This window comes from Lissotriton vulgaris, chromosome 1_1 (assembly GCF_964263255.1).
Source record: "Lissotriton vulgaris chromosome 1_1, aLisVul1.2, whole genome shotgun sequence".
NCBI lineage: Eukaryota > Metazoa > Chordata > Amphibia > Caudata > Salamandridae > Lissotriton > Lissotriton vulgaris.
The window spans coordinates 1,133,044,605-1,133,066,281 of record NC_141685.1 but is presented as its reverse complement, the minus strand read 5'-3'; the positions used below and the strand labels follow the sequence as shown (position 1 = coordinate 1,133,066,281).

Sequence of the window (21,677 nt, the reverse complement as noted above, 5' to 3'; positions counted from 1 at the left end):
CCCTCCCAGACACTCGAACCCGCGCCGCCCCGGCTGACAGTTTCCGACAGCCTCTCGTTCAGCCCTCTCTGAAGGCCCGGTTCCCACGACTGCCGGGTCCCTAAAAAGGAACCGAGTCACGAGACGATGCGCCCTGGACTTAGCGTAAAGGGAACAGGAAGTGCCGGGATTGTTTGACTGAGAAAAAACACACAGAATGCCTGGGTTATTCAGAGAGGGAGGAGGAAACGAGAGAGGGGAAGCGAGCCGCCGAGGAGCCAGCGAAAGGGAATCAGAGCTGCTCGGGAGAGGAACGGAGGAGGAGAGAAGGGAACTATAGAAGGGGGAGGAAGAGCTCCGAGGGAACAAAAAGGGAGAGCACGAGTGGGGGCAAAGGAGAAAGGGAGAGGAAAACGGGAGGAGAGTAAGAGAGGAGGAAAGGACGAAAATAGCGAAGGAGTCTCTGAAGAAGAAGGCAGAGGAAGAGAGGAGCGCGATAGAGAAGGAGAAGGAGAGCCACAGTCTGCCTCTAGTCAGCATAGCGCCATGAGGCCCCTCTAAGCCCCCTTCTTGGAGCCGGAGCGGGAAACAGACTACGGAAGCTGCACAGGTAATTCGTTAAAAAAAAATAGTTTTAAGAAGCCGGCTGTTTATAACAGTGTATACCACACTGGTGCCTGTGACTCTAAGTGACATTTATTCTGAGTGTTTGGCACGAATAGTGGATATTTAAAAGTAGGCGCTCCTAGTGAGCCCGTTCATGCACTAGCCTTGGTTCTGTGGCAACATTCCTTTCTAGGATGCTGTAGATGAGGTGTGTGTGGATAATCACAGCTGACTCGTTTGTCTAGCGCTCAAACTTGTTACAAGCAGCCAGGCGCTTACACGACCTCCGAGTGCACAAACTAGTTTGTCGGGGCTGCCGCTTAGAATGTAAACTGATGTTCACTTTCGGAAGTTTCTTGGCATGTGGCTCCTCGTGTTTGGTGTAATTACAGCGGCTTGAAGCCTTAGTCCTGATTCCCTCTCATGCCTTTCTTACTCCATCCTACACTTCATACCTTTTCTGTCACGCTTGTCAGTTCATTTTGTATTCCCTTCTTTTTTCCTCTGTCAATGTTTTCCTATCTTTTTCTTCCCCATACTTTATCGCTTTTCTGCCTTACTCTTTAGCTCTGCTGTCAAACTCCGAATGTGAAAAACGTGTTTTGGCTACACAGACGAGAACCGGCAACCATGGGACAAGTTGAGCCATGGGGCTGGGGCTTTCCTTCCCTGGAGTCAGAGGGGTTTTTGAGGAACTGGAGAGTCTCTTGAGGTGACAATGCCTTTAATACATCAATCTTGCAGAGAGAAAGGTTGTTTCGGGTTATGGTATTGGCATTTGTGTAGCGCCCATTCTGCTATTGGTATGGCCTCGAAGCGCTTACCATTGTCCGAGGATCACTCTGAAGGGTTCTGAGGTTTCCATAACACCGCATGGAAGATGCACGCACAGTGGTGCCACCAGGTGAATGATGTGTTCAGTGTGCCTGGTGTTTGATGGGCGAGGCCAGAGGGCTGTACCTTGTCGCTTACACGTCTTCCATAATGGCCCGGGTGCCCGCTGCCCTACAGGGGTGCAGGACTGTCAGGAATGTGGCTTTAGCGCCTGGTAATGGGTGCTGTAACTGTTATACATAAATAGAGGCAGAACAAAACCACGTCGATGTGTGTTGGGAGTTCTGTGTTCTGTTGAATGATAGATCGTTGCCAGTCTCGATGAAGACAGTGGCTGAGAGTGTAGTGATACGTACACGCAGGCCACTGGAATTATGCGGCAGGTTTGACTAACTATTGCAGCAAGAAACGACAAATCATGTGGTGTAATGCCGCACATTTTGTATTAGTATTACTATATTATTTTGGGAATTTTTGCACACGGTAAGAGTTCCCGGGCAAAGGAGTCACCTCATTAGTATCATTCCAGCACCCAAATATAGAAAAAAGGCAACAGAAAGGTGACCAGTCAAGCTTTGCGAAGAGCTTTCCACGGCGCGACAACCAGTGGTGCCACATTTTTAGTAACTTTTCACCGTTTGAGCTACAAACAATTTTTTGTTGTTGAAATCTGTAGATTTTGCAGCCAATGGTGGATGAGGTGGCAGCATTGTATAATACGAGTGGCCCTGCTCGTTTTGCAACAAAAACGTATTTTGGAAGTTGAGTTGTTTTCATTCTTGCTTGTTCCACCCGCAGGCATAACATCAACCCCAGTAGGAGACTTTTGGGAGTGGGTGAGGTGCTCCCCAAGAAAGAATTTTCAGAAATACAGCTAGGCGATCCATTTTACAGCGCAGTATTCCAGCTACTCTTGCTAAAGAGCTATAGCGTTAATAGGCTGAGCTTAAGAGAAACTCATGAAAACACTCCAGGTTTGACTCAGTACCCAGGAGAATGTATAGCTGCATCAGCCAATCACGCATGCTCTTGTATTTCAGACTATAATAAGATTTGTGAGTTACTATAAGTTTGGTTTTATCATAAGGAAACATAATCAGTGATTTTTTGCCCTCTAATTTATATGCTTTGAAAGAGCCTGGATGACTGTGGGCCTGGGGCGTATCTGGATAGAACTCTGTGACCAGCTGTCTCTGGGTCCTGGGCAGCAGATTGCAAGAATTCTGCCTTTGTACCTTAGTTCTGCCCATGTTCTGTCAACACATTATATCTGGTCTTACTCTGTAGACTCCGTCTGCCTGGGGACACTGCCCGTGTCTGTGGGCATGCTGGACAAAGTGCACCTTTGTGCCCCAGGACACTCTGTTCCAGAGTGTACCTGGCACACCTTCAGGCTCCAGGCCTGCGTGGGGTCAGGCGAAGAGTGTGTTTTGCCATCTCTGTGCCCCAGCACTGCCTGGGTATTTGCCCCCTTTCTGGGCCTTAGCTATTCTGAGTCAATGGGGCAAGGTGTCTCTGGTCTACCCCTGTGCTCAGGTCTGCCTGGGTTCTGTGGGAGGAGTGTATCTAGTCCACCTCATTCCCCATTATTGCCTAGTTCTGGGGGGTAGAGGGTACCTGGCCCACCTCCAGGCCCTTGCCCTCGAGTTCTGAGGCAGATTGAGTCTGGGAGATCTCTGGGCCATAGGGCTGCCTGGTTCTGGAGGGTAAAGCGTATCTGTTCCTCTTCTGGCCCCTGTTGTTTTGATTTGTCGGGCAGAGTGTATCTAGGCCACATCTGGGGCCCAGGTCTGCAAGGTTTTGAGGTTAAGTGTATCGCTTCTCCTCTAGCCCCTGCTGTCCTGAGTTCTGGGCAGACTGTATCTGCTGCACCTCTGGTCCCCAGATCTGACTGCGTTTTTTTTGCGGGGGGGGGGGGTAGAGTTTGTCTGTTCCTGCTCCCCCCCTCTCTCCTGAGTTCTGGGGCAGAGTGTGTCTTGTCGATCTCTGGGCCCCGGATCTGCTTGGATTCTGGGGAAGAGTATATCTGCTCAACCTTTGGGCTACAGGTCTACTTGGATTCTGGGGGGCAAAGTGTATCTGGTCCACCTCTGGGTCCCAGGTCTGACTGCGTTTTCTTTGGGGAGGGGGGTAGAGTGTCTTTGTTCCTCCTCTGCCCCCCCCCCCCCCCCCCTACTCTCCTGAGTTCTGGGGCAGAGTGTGTCTGGTCCACCTCTGGGCCCCGGGTCTGCCTGGGTTCTGGGGCACAGTATATCTGCTCCACCTCTGGGCCCCGGGTCTGCCTGGGTTCTGGGGCACAGTATATCTGGTCCACCTCGGGGCCCCGGGTCTGCCTGGGTTCTGGGGCACAGTATATCTGGTACACCTCTGGGCCCCGGGTCTGCTTGGGTTCTGGGGCACAGTATATCTGCTCCACCTCTGGGCCCCGGGTCTGCTTGGGTTCTGGGGCACAGTATATCTGGTACACCTCTGGGCCCCAGGTCTGCTTGGGTTCTGGGGCACAGTATATCTGGTACACCTCTGGGCCCCGGGTCTGCATGGGTCCTGGGGCACGTATATCTGGTCCACCTCGGGGCCCCGGGTCTGCCTGGGTTCTGGGATACAGTATATCTGGTCCACCTCTGGGCCCCAGGTCTGCATGGGTCCTGGGGCACAGTATATCTGGTCCACCTCTGGGCCCCGGGTCTGCCTGGGTTCTGGGGCACAGTATATCTGGTTAACATCTGGGCCCCGGGTCTGCTTGGGTCTGGGGCACAGTATATCTGGTCCACCTCGGGGCCCCGGGTCTGCCTGGGTTCTGGGGCACAGTATATCTGGTCCACCTCTGGGCCCCAGGTCTGCATGGGTCCTGGGGCACAGTATATCTGGTCCACCTCTGGGCCCCGGGTCTGCCTGGGTTCTGGGGCACAGTATATCTGGTTAACATCTGGGCCCCGGGTCTGCTTGGGTTCTGGGGCACAGTATATCTGGTACACCTCTGGGCCCCGGGTCTTCTTGGGTTCTGGGGCACAGTATATCTGGTTAACATCTGGGCCCCGGGTCTGCTTGGGTTCTGGGGTACAGTATATCTGGTCCACCTCGGGGCCCCGGGTCTGCCTGGGTTCTGGGGCACAGTATATCTGGTACACCTCTGGGCCCCGGGTCTGCTTGGGTTCTGGGGCACAGTATATCTGCTCCACCTCTGGGACCCGGGTCTGCTTGGGTTCTGGGGCACAGTATATCTGGTACACCTCTGGGCCCCAGGTCTGCTTGGGTTCTGGGGCACAGTATATCTGGTACACCTCTGGGCCCCGGGTCTGCATGGGTCCTGGGGCACAGTATATCTGGTCCACCTCTGGGCCCCGGGTCTGCCTGGGTTCTGGGGCACAGTATATCTGGTCCACCACGGGGCCCCGGGTCTGCCTGGGTTCTGGGGTACAGTATATCTGGTCCACCCCTGGGCCCCGGGTCTGCCTGGGTTCTGGGGTACAGTATATCTGGTACACCTCTGGGCCCCGGGTCTGCTTGGGTTCTGGGGCACAGTATATCTGGTTAACATCTGGGCCCCGGGTCTGCTTGGGTTCTGGGGCACAGTATATCTGCTCCACCTCTGGGCCCCGGGTCTGCTTGGGTTCTGGGGCACAGTATATCTGGTCCACCTTTGGGCCCCGTGTCTGCTTCGGTTTTGGGGCACAGTAAAGCTGGTTAACATCTGGGCCCCGGTCGGCTTGGGTTCTGGGGCAGAGTGTGCCTTGTCGACCTCTGGGCCCCGGGTCTGCTTGGGTTCTGGGGCAGAGTATATCTGCTCCACCTTTGGGCCCCTGGTCTGCTTGGGTTTTGGGGCACAGTATATCTGGTCCACCTCTGGGCCCCGGGTCTGCCTGGGTTCTGGGGTGCAGTATATCTGGTACACCTCTGGGCCCCGGGTCTCCTTGGGTTCTGGGGCACAGTATATCTGGTCCACCTCTGGGCCCCGGGTCTGCCTGGGTTCTGGGGTACAGTATATCTGGTACACCTCTGGGCCCCGGGTCTGCTTGGGTTCTGGGGAACAGTATATCTGGTTAACATCTGGGCCCCGGGTCTGCTTGGGTTCTGGGGCACAGTATATCTGGTCCACCTCTGGGCCCCGGGTCTGCCTGGGTTCTGGGGTACAGTATATCTGGTACACCTCTGGGCCCCGGGTCTGCTTGGGTTCTGGGGCACAGTATATCTGGTTAACATCTGGGCCCCGGGTCTGCTTGGGTTCTGGGGCACAGTATATGTGGTCCACCTTTGGGCCCCGTGTCTGCTTCGGTTCTGGGGCACAGTATATCTGGCTAACATCTGGGCCCCAGGTCGGCTTTTGTTCTGGGGCAGAGTGTGTCTTGTCGACCTCTGGGCCCCGGGTCTGCATGGGTTCTGGGGCAGAGTGTGCCTGCTCCACCTTTGGGCCCCTGGTCTGCTTGGGTTCTGGGGCACAGTATATCTGGTCCACCTCTGGGCCCCGGGTCTGCTTGGGTTCTGGGGCACAGTATATCTGGTTAACATCTGGGCCCCGGGTCTGCTTGGGTTCTGGGGCACAGTATATCTGCTCAACCTCTGGGCCCCGGGTCTGCTTGGGTTCTGGGCACAGTATATCTGGTCCACCTTTGGGCCCCGTGTCTGCTCGGGTTCTGGGGCAGAGTGTGCCTTGTCGACCTCTGGGCCCCGGGTTTGCTTGGGTTCTGGGGCACAGTATAGCTGGTCCACCTTTGGGCCCCGGGTCTGCTTGGGTTCTGGGGCACAGTATATCTGGTAAACATCTGGGCCCCAGGTCGGCTAGGGTTCTGGGGCAGAGTGTGCCTTGTCGACCTCTGGGCCCCGGGTTTGCTTGGGTTGTAGGGCACAGTATATCTGGTCCACCTTTGGGCCCCGGGTCTGCCTGGGTTCTGGGGCACAGTATATCTGCTCCACCTCTGGGCCCCGGGTCTGCTTGGGTTCTGGGGGCGAGTTTATCTGGTCCACATCTGGCCTGTCTGGCTTCTGGGACAGAGTGTATCTGGGTCACCGCCTGGTTCTGTGTGCGTGACTCACTGTCCCATCAGAGCCAACATCTCCCTATCTTGATTCCTGTTCTGGCTGCTATGGCGACGGGTGGGGGCCGGTTACTGAATAGCAGGAAACAGAAGAAATCAACATTTATTAAAAGAAAACGGGTTAAAAGACACAGATGAGAGCCACATTTAGAATACCCAAGACCTGTTTATTCAGAGTCAATAGGGGGAGCCGAGAATGGGGGAGGCTTAGGGGCTGGAAGTCTGAAACATGTTTACTTTGGACCCAGACTGACTCAAGAATAGAGACTGCTGAGCGGGAACACTTGGGACTTTTGGGACGATGGGAATTCAAAAATGCGTGGATGTGATAACCATCTGAGCCTTGAGGTCTGGCTGGCTGACTCTTAGGGCTGCTGAAATCACCCGGACAGAGCCTTTGGTACCCATGGGCTCGGAAAGCTGACAGGAGCCCCAATGCAAGCAAAGAGGAAGCCCCATCCCCTGTTTTTATTGTAAAAACATCTCATTAGGATCCAGAGGGTCCCTCACACCTGCGGGCCCCGGTGCGACTGCACCTGGTACACTATTGATAGCTACGCCTGGCGTAATACCCCAATAAACTGCTGAAATCAGAGCCCACCCCAGGTTTATAAACTGCTAACGACGTCCCTGCAAAGTTCTGAAAGCAGAGCTCACCCTAAAAACAAAGACAGTGAAGTTCTGAGATCTGTAAACTGCTGACTTCAAACCCCACAACAAGCTCACCAGCTGCTATTATTAGATCCCGCACACACCTTAAAAGCTTTTGAAACTAAAGTCCGTACTAACCTTCTAAATCTCTAAAATCAGAACCCACTAACCTTATAAGCCTCTAAAATTAGAGTTTTTTTGACCCTACAAACTGCAAAAATTAGAGGCCAGACGAACCTACTAAAATCGAATCCTGTATGTAGTGACCTGACAGATGGGCGACTGGACAGGAGGGGACACTAGGACCCTGTGGGTCATGAGGGAGGTGACCAGGTCACCGGACACCACATCCTGCTAGGGGACAGGAAGGGGACGGACACCAAGAGGACGGATCAAGGGGACAGGACGTGCTGAGGCTGGCTGCTGCAAAGACAATAAAGAAAGACTACATACCCTCACCTGTGTCCTGTGTCTGGTGTATCGGCAGTCCGGCTACAAGGACATGACAACTGGCGACGAGGGGAAACGAGCCGACGCGCAGATCGACGCGTAGATCGACGTGTGGATCGACGTTCACACGCATCAGGAGTAACCAGGTGCCCACCCTGGATCAGTGGTGAGAAGAAGAAAGGAGGAGAAGAGCGATATCGGAGCCCACCTGACCGCCTCTGAAGCAAGAAAAGAAACATCCGCGGTAAGCGCGAAGCTTCGAAATTGGACGCGCGAGCTCTCGCGAGAGGCTGAGAGTCTCGGCGGCCATTTTAGTTCCAGGCGGCTGGACCAATTGGAGGCGAGAGCGTGGTGGGCGGCCATTTCAAAGTCAGGCGAGAGCGAGATTTCGAGCGCGAAATCTCGCGAGAAGAGCGGCGGCCATCTTAAAGAGGACATCAAAGAAAAGGACATTGTAAACAACAGAGCAGCCATAACAGAGTCAGGCAAAGGAAGAAAAAGAGAAGAAAAAGTGTGTCCACGGGTCTCCGTTTCTGCATCTCCTCAATCAGTTTCTTGGACTTCTTGCCTTCTCTTTTTGGTCTTTGTTCTGTTAAGTCTTCTTGTGTTGCTTCCCTTTGGGCGTCTTTCTTCAGCCCATCTTTCGGCCGCTCCTCTTCTTTTGTCTTCACTTCTCTGTACTAACCTGAAAAATTGCTAAAGTAATATCTCACATCAACCCTACAAACTGCTAAAATGTGTCTGCACTAGCCCTACAAACTTTCAAAACCAAAGCTCATCGTAAGTTTGCAAACAACAAAAAACAGAGCTTACTATCTTTACAAACTACAGACATGACAGCTTGTGGGAACCCTACAAATCGCTAAAATCAGAGCCACATCGACCATACAAACCTCTAAAAGCAGAGCTCAGATTAACCATAGAACGTGCTCAAATGGTTGCTTGCGCTCACCTGGGGAGTTTTAAAACAAGCATTTGCAATGAAATAGGTCTCGCATTTGCAAAAGTTTGAACAATTGGCAATGTAAATGACAATGCCTTTATGCGTTTTGAAAACCTGCAAGCGGTGCATAAACACGCACTTTGTACTTATAGTCGTTGCTTACGAGAAGCAAGGCAGCCAATAACTGCATCTCTTTTACTGCTAGCCTTGCTTCTCTGTAACCAAGGAGTAGAAGTACAAAGTGTGTGTTTACGCACCCCTTGCAGGTTTTCAAACCACATAAACAAAAGGCATTGTCATTTACAATGCCAATCGCTCAAACTCTTGCAGATGCGAGACCTATTGCATTGCAAATGCTACTGGTTTTTTTGCAGTCTGTAGCGCAAAGGGGCCAATGATACTGGATCATTTGACCTAAGAACCAGATTACTTTACCGAAGGTCATGTTCGTTGTTATTTATTTATATTTTAAGCACGTGTAGGGGAGGTGATTTGCCTAGGATCACAGGATGTTGAGCTGCCACCGGGACTCAATCTGGTCTGCCAGTTCCAAAGTGGGCAGCTCTGCCGTTAGGCCACACCTCCTCCCATATATGTTGATTTACATGTAGGGTGACCAGAATTTTAAAGCCAAAAACGGGGACATTTCACAAAAATAGAAGGACTACAGTTTTACTTCAAGCGATGAGAGCGCTCCTCAGCAGAGAATTACAGAACAGGCAGTAAGAACATACATAAAATCCAATTTTTAAAGTCAGTAGCTTGCCCGTTAATTAAAATTGCTTTCTTGAAACAACTGCTAACTATCCCTGCTTTGTAAAACAGAAAAAACCCCTCCCACCGTTTTCAGTCGACCCTCTATGAAAACCGGGATATGAGCTAAATTTCTTGAAATCTGCTGGGACAGCAGGTGAAAAACTGGGACCGTCCAGGCAAAACAGGGACGCCTTGTCACCCTAATTACAAGCCATTTTAGACTAATATGTATCTTTTGAGGCAAAGACCAGCATGGATTGTCTTATGTGATGCACACAAGCTCACCACAGAGGCATAATTAAGATCTGACTTGCAGAAAGATGGCACATTGTACATAGCAGCTGTAAACACAGGAGAGTGATAAGGCATCTCTCAAGAGACAACAGGCATGGCTCCGCTGTGTAGATTGTAGAAGGAAGCAGAGGAGCCATGCTTATATACAGCAAGGAAAACAATTGCGGTGCCCGTGCTGTAGCTTTAAACATTTTAAGCTAAAGCGCTGGTGATTACGATTGCTTCAAAAGTAAAGAAATAGAAAAACATTATTTTCAATTTCTTTGCTTTTGAAGCAACCGCGGCTCCCACACTTTAGCTTAAGATGTTTAAAGCTAAAGCACAAGTGCCGCGATTGAAGCAAAAGCAAACAAATTGGGAAAAAATGGCGACCGCACATTAGCTTTCTATTTATTTAATTTTGTTATACGCAAAGGACTAAACAGAAAAAAGGCATGTGGTGTTAAGCGCCGCAAATACATTACAGATTCGAAGGACTAAACAGAAAAAAAGGCATGCAGCGTTTGGCGCAGCAAACACACTACAGCCTCAAGCACTATTTTCGTAAATGTTTTTCTCCTGCCTGCAACAGGCTGCTGTTGTTACAGGCAGGAGAAAACCATTAAAGAAAATAGTGCTCAAGACTGTAATTATCACATACCGAGTAATCACACAAGTAAGAAAGGGCCAGTCCTCATGGGAGGTTACAAAAGGAGAAAAGGCGGTACGAAGGAGAGACTACTAAGCCTATTGACCTATCAAAAGCAACCATTTAGAAAGGACAATAACATGAGCCAATTGAAAAGATGATTCAGAAAAGGGGGTGGTGATGGACAGAGTATCTGAATTAAACAGAACACTCATACCCAGTCAACAGATCAGGGCTTGATCCATCACCGTTTTTTAGCTCACTGCACCATCCCAGTTCAGAACCTGGCTATATGCAAATTAGTCTGTCCCTGGCCCAGTGCATCATGGGAACAGGGCAGACCAAACTACCAAGCCAATTCTTATACTGGGAAGGAAACAAGCTTCCGGGGACCGGTTTCTGGCATTTCAGCCGTCTTCGGCCCGGCTTGCTTGAATCCTGATGGTGCAATGAGCAAGGGACTCACATCTGAGTATACCCTTCCACGCTTATGGTGGACAAAACGATTCAGAAAAGGGGGTGGTGGTGGACAGAGTATCTGAATTAAACAGAACACCAATTGAAAAGATGGGCGTGTAATGGGCAGAGCTTCTAGTCCATACCTGCATACAGCATGTCTCGAAGAGACAGCACAAGTGCTGCTTAGGCGAGACGTAACCAGCACTCACAGTACCTTATAAACTGCTAAAATCAAAGACACACCCGCCCTACTGACTGCTAAAACAACACCTTACACTAACCTTACAAACCACCACAATCAGAGCCATACTCACTAGCCTTACAATCCGAGCCATTCTAACGGTTCATACAGCTGAAATTAGAGTCCACGCAAACCGTACCCAGTCTTAAAATCAGATCATATATTAGCCTTAAAATGTACTAAAATCAGAGCCCCGCTAACTATAAAAGCTGCTGAAATGAAAGCCCACGTGACATGAGTACTACAAATCTCTAAAATCAGTCACTAACGTATAAAAATCAAAAATTTTGCTTATATGAACAACTAAAATCAAAACTCACAATAACCTTACAAACTGCTAAAATAAGAACGAAACAACCCTTACTAATATTTTTAATCACAGAGCACAAAAAAACGTTGCAATATTTTACAGAGCTCAAACTGAACATATAGACTGTTAAATTCTGAGCCACACTAACCGTTCATACATCTGAAATTAGAGCCCACACAAACCGTACACACTGTTAAAACCTGATCCTATATTAACCTTGAAATGTGCTAAAATCAGAGCCTCTGTAACCTTACTTAAGTCTAAAATCAGAGCTCACAATAGCCTTACAAACTGTTAAAATGGAAGCCCACATGAACACAACAAACCTCTAAAATCAGAGCTCAATCTAATCATCCAACCTGCAAAAATCGGAAATTGTGCAAACATGAACAAAATCAAAGCTCACAATCGTCTTACAAACTCCCAAATCAGAACCCCACAAACCTTTCTAACTTCCAAAACCTAAGACCACAATAAGTGTAAAAATTGTTAAAATCAGCTCCAGATTAACTAACCTTGAGGAATGCTAAAATCCGAGGTCCCCCTAACCTTACAAACTGTTAAATTTGGAGTCACTTTAACTGTTTACACATCTGAAATTAGAGCCCACCCAAACCATAAACATTGTTCAAATCTGGCCCTATGTATGTGCTTAAATCAGAGCCAACAATAGCCTTACAAACTGCCAAAATCGGAAGCCCCCATAAACTTTACTAACTTCTAAAATCCCAGACCAAAATAACCTTACAAACCGTTAATATCAAAGTCGCACAAACAATAAAAAGCACAAAATTCAAAGCTCAAATAACACTAGAACCCATTAGTAAAAAACCTGCTAATCCTACTGATTGAATTAGTGCTTAATTTGTGAAAAAAATAAGTGCTAAGGCTCTCATCAGGAGGCCACTGCACCACTCATTGACCCTGCAAGCGCTACCAATGATAGTAACAATACAACTATACTAACCATCACACTCCTCCAAGCGTGACAAATCAGACTATTTCAGGCTGCCCAAGCTATAAGAATGGCCTGGGCGGTAAGTAATAGTAATTTTTAATGTATATTGATCTAATAATGAACTGTTCTTGTGGTCATCTCTAACGTAGCCAGACAGCGTCACCTTGTGGCATACAGTGTGATCTGACAGGGATGGCCAAGGGTGTCATGTACATGTTGAAGGAGATGGGGCTGAGGGACGATCCTCAGGGGATGCCGTAGATGATCTTTTTGGGTTCCGAGAAGAATGGGTTCTTCCGGTGAGGTATGATGCAATACATTTGATGGCGTCTCCCTAGATTCTGATGTGGTGGAGTCTGTTGATCAGGATGTGATGGGAAATGCTGTCAAAGGCAGCTGACAGATCCAGGAGGATGAGGGCTGCCATTTTCGCCTTGGTCCAGGAGCGCCCTCATGCCGTTGGTGGCTGTGATCAGGGCTGTCTCAGTGCTGTGGTTGGCTTGGAATCCGGAATGAGAGGGGTCCAGGAGGTTGTTGTCTTCCAGGTGTTCGGTGGATTGCAGGTTGATTGCCTTCTTGAGAACCTTTGCTAGAAAGAGAAGCAGGGTGATGGGCTGGTAGTTCTTTGGTTCTGTAGTGTCAGTGGATGGTTTCTTCTTCAGGAGGTGACTTACTTCAGAGTGTTTTCAGTCCTCAAGGAAGGAGGCTGAGGTGATGGAGGTATTTAGGACTTTCTTGAGTTTATTGCCAATCGTCATGCTCCTGAGGTTGAAGACGTGGTGGGTAATCGGTCAGTGGGTGCTCCTGAATGCACAGAGTTCATGATGGAGATTGTGGCTTGAGTTGAGAGAGGGTTCCAATGGGTGAGCCGGTGTTTAAGGTTTGTGTTCATAGGTGTGAGCAGGCTCATGCTTCCGGCGGTGGGGGTTTTTGTTTGAAGTTTTCATAGATGACGCTAATCATGTCATGAAAGAATTCCACCAGGTTGTCACACAGTTCTTGGGAGGGTGTAATGTTGTTCTCGATTGCTGCAGGTATGTTGAACTCCTTCATGATGGTGAAGAACTCCTTGCTGCATTTTGTGCTGGTTTTTATGTGGTCTGCTGGGCGGTCTTCTTTGTTTCTTTCAGGAGGCAGTGGTGCTGATGCACCACTTCCTTTCTAGTTGCTGAAAGTTGCATTTGGTGGATTCCAGCTATTCGGTGAACTAGCTATCTCTTCTGACAGGTCCTTTGGGTGTGGTTGGCTTGGCAGGGCGATTGTGTTGATGCATTCTCTGATCCACTGGGAGAAGTTCTTCCCAGCCAGTTCTGGGATGTATGTTGTGTCTGGGAGGTGGGAGTTGAGAGCATTGTTCCACTGGTCTTCTGATATCTTTTTCCTGTTTCTGTGTGGGAAGTTGGGGTGCATGGTGCCAGTGTTGGTGGATCTTGAGATGGTGAAGTGGAAGCTGTAGTGATCATTCCAGGCGAGCTGTGAGTCATGGTTATATTTGACTATGTAGCTGGGTGTGAAAAAGGGGGTCAAGCATGTGCCCTGTGGAGAGGCCGGTGTTGCCCATGCTTTCCAGGAGGGAAGAAGTGTTGGTGTCGCTAGGTTCATCAAGTTGGAAGTTAAGATCACTTAGGAAAATGTAGTGCTGACAGTCAATGGTGATTGGGGCGATGAGGTCAGGGATGGCGTTGGAGAAGCTGGGGTGTGGTTTTGGTGGTCTGTAGGCAAGGGTGCCCCTAATGGTGCTTCTTACTTCTGTGTGAAGTTGGAAGTTGAGATGTTCCATTATCGTGGTCAAGTTGTATGAGGAGGTCATGCAGCAAATGGTATCCTTGTAGATGATAGCAATTCCATTTCTGTGTTTGTTGGTTCGGTCCTGATGTGGTATCTTGTAGTTTTCAGGGGTGGTGATGGCAATGTCTGACGCGGAGAGGGCATTCAGTCAGGTCTCTGTGAAGAAGATGATGTCCTGGGTGAGGCATGAGATTGTGTCCCAGATCTCCATGGCATGCTTGCTGAGTGATCATGCTTCGAGTGTAATGCACTGGAGTTGTGCCATGGTGGTCTCGGTAGGCGCAGTGGATGCAGTCCTTCTTGCTGTCTCTTTGGCAGTATCTCTTGTGGTGTTGGTTGCATCTGTGTTGCAAGTGAAATGGCAGTGCTGGCAGGAGAAAGGACTGCTGGTGGTGCCTGAAGATGTGGGGTAGCAGTTGTTGTCGATGCACCAAGGATCCAGGGCTCTAAGGTCTGTGGTGGTGTAGGTGTGCGAGGTGGAAGAACCAGAGTTCCTGGTGCTCGGCATGGTCCAGGCACAGACGGGCTTGCCTTTGGCCATACATTCTAGAAAGTATTGTAGTCTTATTGTTTCCCCATTGAGGATGTCAAAAATGGACCGCTGAATCGTATAAAGAACATTAGGAAATATAAATAGAATGTTTCTATTTAAAGAGAATTTATAAAGAGAACGGTCTGTTGTTTCACCTTCCAGGATGATTACTTAAGCCTTCAGTAGGGTGCAAATCATTCCATCATAAATTTGTCCCAAACCTTCATTGAAGAAAATATTGAAGGGCATGTATGCTCTTAAACAATAAATATGGAGCAGTTTAACCCTTTCACTGCTCTCATGATGTGTGTAAATGTCATGAAATGAGTAGAAAGCTGTGGCAGGATCCTCTATATGGGTGTTTGGGCGCCGCCCCCCTGCTTTCTCGCCGTGAGAGAAGGCAGAAACATAAATGGTAATAACTACCATTTATGTTTCTGCCTTCTCGCACGGCGAGAAAGCAGAAGTTCCTGGTTGGGGGTGGGCGGTATTGCTTGAGGGCAGGGGGGAGTGGTTTGCCCACTGTTGTTCTTACTGTTGTAAGAGCAAGCCTTACTGACTGAGGCCGCCCAAACAGTCAGTATGAACAACAGTGGGCAAGCCACTCCCCCTGCCCTCGAGCAACACCGCCCACTCTCCCTGTTCTCTATGTATGCTGCTGCATACATATGAGGCCGCCCAAACCATCAGTATGAACAACAGTGGGCAAACCACTCCCCCCTGCCCTCGAGCCACACCGCTCACTCTCTCTGTTCTCTATGTATGCTGCTGCATACATAGAGAAAATGACCCGGGTGGGGCAGCGGCCTCACCAATCACAACGCTGCCATTGCAGCACTGTGATTGGTGGAGGGGAGGGAGGCTGCCTTCCTGATGACTGCAGGAATTCAAAGCGCAGGACGGCGGGAGTCGGGGGTCTCGGGATGGTAAGTTTTACTTTTATAATTTTTTTTCCATTAAACCCCTCCTGCCTCCCCCATCCCCTCTGCAGCGCGACAACCCCATTTCCACCGCCCCCCCACCCGTAATGCAGGCTGCGACTGGAAGCAGATAAGCAGACTGACGCTGCACTTTAGCCAGCAAGGGGTGTCAGTAAAAGCCAGCTCAGGTCCCCAGGCCCACCTCCGCCTCCTCCTCGAAGCAGCCCACATACTCACACCTCTAGAGGGCCGCTGTCCTTGGTTTCGTTTCCTCAGCAGCGCCTCACCACTTTCAAATATCACCAGCCGCCACTGAAAGAAAGGTATTTCTATCCTGGCGGGGAAGTTAATTTAAAGTCTAAACATCGGTTTCTAGGACTTCTTAAAATACACATTGTCAGCTAAATATATTTCCACACATACTCACCCAAATATGCACCTTAAAATTATTCACTTGGAAGAACTCCTTGTGTACTCAGTTCCCAGTGAATGATGATATACTTTTAAATATAAACCTATATCACAGTGCCAAAATATTGTATCCATAATATTGAAACCACATCAATGTGAAGATAAGTATATAAATGCTGTGCAGACAAATGATGGAAGGAATGCTCAACAAATCAAACATCCACTCCCAGGCACAGATCTCGGTTAAATCCATTGCTCTTTTGTTTACCGTGCCAGTAGCGAAATCGTTCCTGGGTTGCTTGTGTTTAAGTTCAGGGTGGACCTGGCTCGGCAGTAAGGGCTGGGCTGTTCCTGTTGGAGCAGGGTCAAGACTGATTTGCATATAGCTGGGTCCACACTGAGGTGGCATGGTGTGCAAAATAAAGATGGACAGAGTTAGTATTCTTAACCCACACCTATGTTCTTTGACAATATACACCTTCAAAGGACACAGGTCCAGAATTAATAGTACATCTATATTTACCTTATACACTCACCTCATGACATTGGGGTAATCAATATTCTGGCTAAGATACTAGTGCAGGACCATAGTCTGTCATTCAATATAGTGGCTTACATCATCGTCTCAAAGGGAGTTGCGATATCCTCTTTTTCATATGGCACTTATATGTCTGATGGCTCAGTGGACTAATGCATCCTTTGCAGGGGCCTGTGTTCGACCTCATGGTCACAGGTTAAAATACCAGCAGGTCCACTCAGCCTTTTATACATCTGAGGTCGATAAAATGAGGACCGTTGGGTAACAATAAACGTCTGTTATTCAGCACCAAGATAACTACAAATGAACCGTGCTTTACAAATACAAAAGTGATGTGCAGCTTAATAAGTGTGGGACTGCAAGCCTCTCGATTCTGTGTGCTGTTGACTGAAAATGACACAGGCTAAAACGATTTCATCTTAAGGACACGGGGTTGGTTAATATAGAAGAAGATGATGTATGTATGAGGGGATGTAAAACCCAAGTGCCCACTGATTACCCGCTCATGCTCCCAGAGGGAAATAATTTTTTATGTGACTAATATCTTTTTTTAACTTCAAGAAGTTTACTTTTGCGGCTTGGGGTTTAAAACGGGATCTGGTTCAGCGCCTCTTTTAGCAGTGGCGTAGCACAACATGATGGGGCACCCTGCATAATGTGACGAGGGGTCTCTGAGTCTCCCGTATCTCAGATATATATTTATTTGCCTTTGGCTGATCGGGAGCCCTCTGAAGGGTTGGGGCCCCCATGCACCTCTCAGGCCTGCATTCCATCCCTGTCTGTTGGGTTATTCATTTATTTTTTCTGGAGTTTTATATAGCGTGAACTTGACCTGAAGGTATCAGTGCACTTTACATGAGCACCAGTTGCATTACACAAGGACACATGGTGGATGAAGTGATTTGCCAAGAATCACTGGACGTTGAGCATTATTGCCGACTCGAACCCGGTTCCCTCGATTTGAGATCGACCACCCCACCCACTAGGCCATATTCTCTCCCTTAGGTTCTAGCTGTCCCACGTGCAGGCCCACGCCTACACAACCCCAGTCTGGAAGCAGGCCTCATAGCCGGTGCTCAGCCTTGCACTCTCCCATGACCCCAGACATGTATTATCTGATCGAGCACATTTCTGTAATACAGTTAAAAGGGTCTGTTTTCATAACAGAGAAATGATAATCTCTCCATGAGGGCCTAATTCTCCCCAGCCACCCTCTAACACGAATTTCACCTCAGAATCAAGGCCCAGGCAGACGGGACACACGCTTTTCATCACAAGAAGCTCATAATGCGATTCCATAAAGCCAAATTCATTTTGTAAGCCAAGGGCACAAAGCTCTCCTAATAGTAACAAGCTTCCCCGGTTGTATGGTATTTATTTTCCGTCTGTCTAAATCCTTAGTCCTTTTTTTGATGTTCTTTTCTGTGTTTATCCATGTTTTGTTACTAAAGTAGCCGCCGCTGGTATTTTTCATCATTTCTCCTTACCAGATATTATTCTCATACTTCAACGCCTGATGAGTTTAGCACTAAAAGAAGCCAAGTGCTAAATATCAATATACATAAGGGGCACTGAACACGCATGAGCACACCTGCAGCTCGTTAAAATCTATTGGAAACATTATGACTTTTTAAAATTTCTGCTTGGCAATCCTACAGGCACTGGCCTGAAAGTCATGACAGCATTAAAAACACTCTAGACAGAACATTTTCCTCCCCCCCCCCCCCCCCCCCCCCATTTAAAAAAAATAAATACAGGCTGGGAAATAGATATTTTCTGCCTCCATATACCTGTAAAAATATGTAAAAGCAGGAAACCAAAAGCTTTAATTATAACCAGTTTTTGTGTAGCTTTTAAAATCGCACTTATAGCAATTTCTGCTTTCTGTAAGTAGCAAGTGCTACAGTTGCCAAATGGTACGGAATTTACCGGCCTTGGAAGGATGAAAGTTCGAGTTGGCCCAGCCTGGGGTCGACATTGTGATCTATTGGTAGCACCAGGTGGCAGCAGTAAGCGCTTAGCTCAGTTTAACATTTCACTGGCTCTGCAAAGCTCAGTGTTCACATACTCATTGCAATATGGCTTTATACCATGCAGTGCTACCTTCCTGATGTGTAGTTTAACAACATAATTGTAGAAAGTTGGCTCTTTATGTGGCATACCAGAATTAGGTATATGGCGCAGAGAGTCCAGGGCTTTACATATACGTGGGCAGTGGCTTGCTCTAGCAATCCCAAGGTGCTCTTCTAGTGGGTAGTGTGGTCGAGTAGCCTAAGGCTTATCAGAGAGGAGTGTCAACCTCTTCCATGCGTTGGTCGGCTGGGGGCTGTCCGACGTCACGGTGGGCGTGTGCGTCGGATGGCCAGGGGCGGTTCGATCTGCACACGCCTGGAATTGGCCCGCACAGCGGGGAAATCTTGCGCGCAGTGAAGGGGTTAAACATCTGCAAATACACACAATAGTCAACAAAAATGATGCACATGGCTCAATAAGGAGCTCTACACCAACTTATAAAAATAGCACATATTTTTAGGTCTCGCCTGTCATTAGCAGCGCGCATGCGCTACTCTCGCCGTGCGAAGGCTTCTTGGAATCGATACAATTTGAGAAGCTCTTGTTCTGCACCGCCCGTGTTTTCTATCGGTGCGCGTCATTTTGCGTCACCAATTATGCAAAACGGGGTGTTAGTATTGTCCAGGAGGCTTTTTAGTCCCTCCTGGTTACCACCCTGTCCACTTTTGGCCCCGCCCACTGGGATTGGATCTTTTACTTGCGGTGGGAGACAGTGTCTCTTAATTAGCCGCTAAGCACTTTTTTAGCTATTACTGCGTTTACCTTCAACAACGGCTGACGTGCCATTCATTTCTCTGGCCCAGCTTGTTTCTTTGCTGCATGCTTTCTGAGGGTGCCTGTTCCCTGTACCACACCCCTCCTTCTTGTTTTAATTCTTGTTTTATTTTGATGAAACAAGTGCTTTCCTGCCTCAGTGCGGCGCCCACTTCATGAACGCTGAGCTTTAACTTTTACTGAGGCTCACACTTTGTGCCCTCTCTTCGGGATGCCTCCTCCTCTCTCTTGTCTATGTCAGGGACGGCCGCTGAGAACTCTGGCCCCCCTCGCAGTCCTCTATCGACATTGCGTCCCCTGTGCAGTGTTCCTGGAAACCTCGCTCGGATCCCCGTCAGAGAAACAAGAGAAAATGAAAGCTTTCGGTTTTGATTTAAAAATTAGCTATGTGGAATCATGTTTTCCTTTAACAGTTCTATATATGTATGCTTTTATTCTACCTAACTTTCATTTATTTCATCTTGCCACTGCCTCCCTTCCATTTCTGTCGGCCCTTTGTTCTGTTTCATTCTCTTTCATTCACGATCACTACTGGTGCTTCCTTCACTTATCTTAGCCTCCCATTCAGCTGCATACGCATTGTCCATATTATTCCATTCTCCAATTATGGACTTCACTCTATGCCTCCTGGAAGCTGTGTGCCATCCCACGTAGTTCAAACGCCCCTCTCCTGCCCCCAAATCTTAGAGGGATCTGAAGCCAAAGGTGAGGGAAATCCAGGGGAATTCAGCTGAAACTTCTGAGTATTCTGTCTTTCACAAGTCGGCTCTGCTTCTAATCTCTGGGTTCTATCAGTTTGTCTGTAGTTACTCAACGCTTTTATGTATGAACAGTGCAAAGCGTGCCTAGTTAGTTTGTATAGTGTTACACCATCAAACATGGTCTATTGTTTTGCATGCTTTCTCCAAAGCAACTGACCAAATTGTTATAAGTATTTCTTCCAGATTGATGGGGTCGACCCGACTTACAGAGGGGCCCGAGTACACTGAAAATGCAATAGGTCTTGCCTTTGCTAATGGTATTGTATAGCAAAACAAATGGCTTCAACTTAATGAAAGGCGAGACCTATTGCATTTTTAATGCTTGTTTTATATGTTTAGGCACCAGAATCACTACGATTTGGTAAGTACGTTTTTCAAGAGAAATACTTTGCTGTTTAAAAAGTCAACACAGTTCATTTTCCAGAAGCTGCAATGTTACCCTATGGGAGGAACACAAGTACGGCATTCAGGTAAAGTACAGTGATTTACAAGACCAATCTCCGGGACTTAAGGTGTGTATTGGGCAAGGTTCTAGGCACCACCAGCCGGTCACCTCCAGAGGCACTAGAGTGGCCGGTTGCAGTGGTGCAATACAGTGTCGGGTGCCCAAGGTTAGTCAATGGGGATCGGTCTGTGGGAAAAGAAGCTGAAGATTTGGACTGGGAGGCAAGTCTGGCTGAACCAACGGAAGGGTTCAAGTCTTACAATGTTATGGGATGTGGGGACATTGATGGTCCTCTTCTTCTCGGGCAAGGGTGGCCAGGTCCAGAGGGTCTTTGAAGTGCCAAGTTACTTCATCCAGAAGCACTTGCGATTGAAGAGGCTTACAAACAGAGGCTGCAAGGACATCTGGGAGTTCACCAGGGGTGAACCCAAAGTGGCCTCTGTCTCTTGAGTGCTTGGGGACCACGCTGGCACCATTGGCCCACTTTAATTTAGGCTGGGGGGATTGAGTGGTGTGGTGCTTGGTGACATCGGGTTTGGCAATTCCGGAATCCTCACGGGTCTTCTTGGGGTGCCTGCAGGAAGCAGGGAAGTAGTTCCACTGTTCCACAGAAAGTCTTGAGTCTTTATTGAAGGCAGGCCATCCTCCCAGTCTTTGAAGGCATGACAGCTGCAGGACGAGATGTCTTTAGTGTAGGTTTGATGGGGAACAGCAGACAAGCCGGCAGGGCTGGTGCCAAGTCAGTTGCTCTTCTTCAGTCTTCTCCTTTCACTGCTCTTCAGGGATCTTCTTCGCAAATCATCACAATCTGGTTTTCTGGTGCCAAGGCCTTCCCATAATACTGAATTTAGGGATGTTAGGGGAGTAGCCAATGGGCCACCTACCACTGCGGTCACTACCAGGCACAACTCCTTCGTAACGACGGAGGAGTATCACCCCACTTCTAAGAAGCAGCAGATGAAAAATAAAATGACAATAAAACAATTTTATCATCATATAATTTTTCCCGAACTACTTGGCTGATGCGAGTCTGGGGCGGGGCAAGGCCATGGCAGGGAGGTGGAATGGTAGGCACTGTAAGTGTACATGTTGGATTGGCTGGCCATCTTAGGACGGCCAGACCGACATGAGCAGTTAGATTTCTCCAACCCAGCTGTGTTGCACAGCTGGGTGGAGAAAACGCACAGGTTCCCTGTGCCTGAGCGAACGTTAGACCATCCCGCTCAGGCCAATCCTGGTGCTTCTCTCATGTAGGTATAGCATGAGAACAGTGTCTGGATTGGGTGGGGAGCC

At 48.6% G+C, this 21,677-nt stretch overlaps 1 protein-coding gene across 1 annotated transcript in view; it reads left to right on the top strand.

Moving 5' to 3' along the window:
• Positions 1-207: 207 nt before the first annotated feature.
• Positions 208-21,677, top strand: part of ACVRL1 (activin A receptor like type 1) — a 183,519-nt gene continuing 162,049 nt past the window's right edge. The window contains exon 1 of the mRNA XM_086963787.1: positions 208-589. The gene's annotated coding sequence lies outside the window, so the exon portion shown is untranslated. The remainder of the gene's footprint in view (positions 590-21,677) is intronic.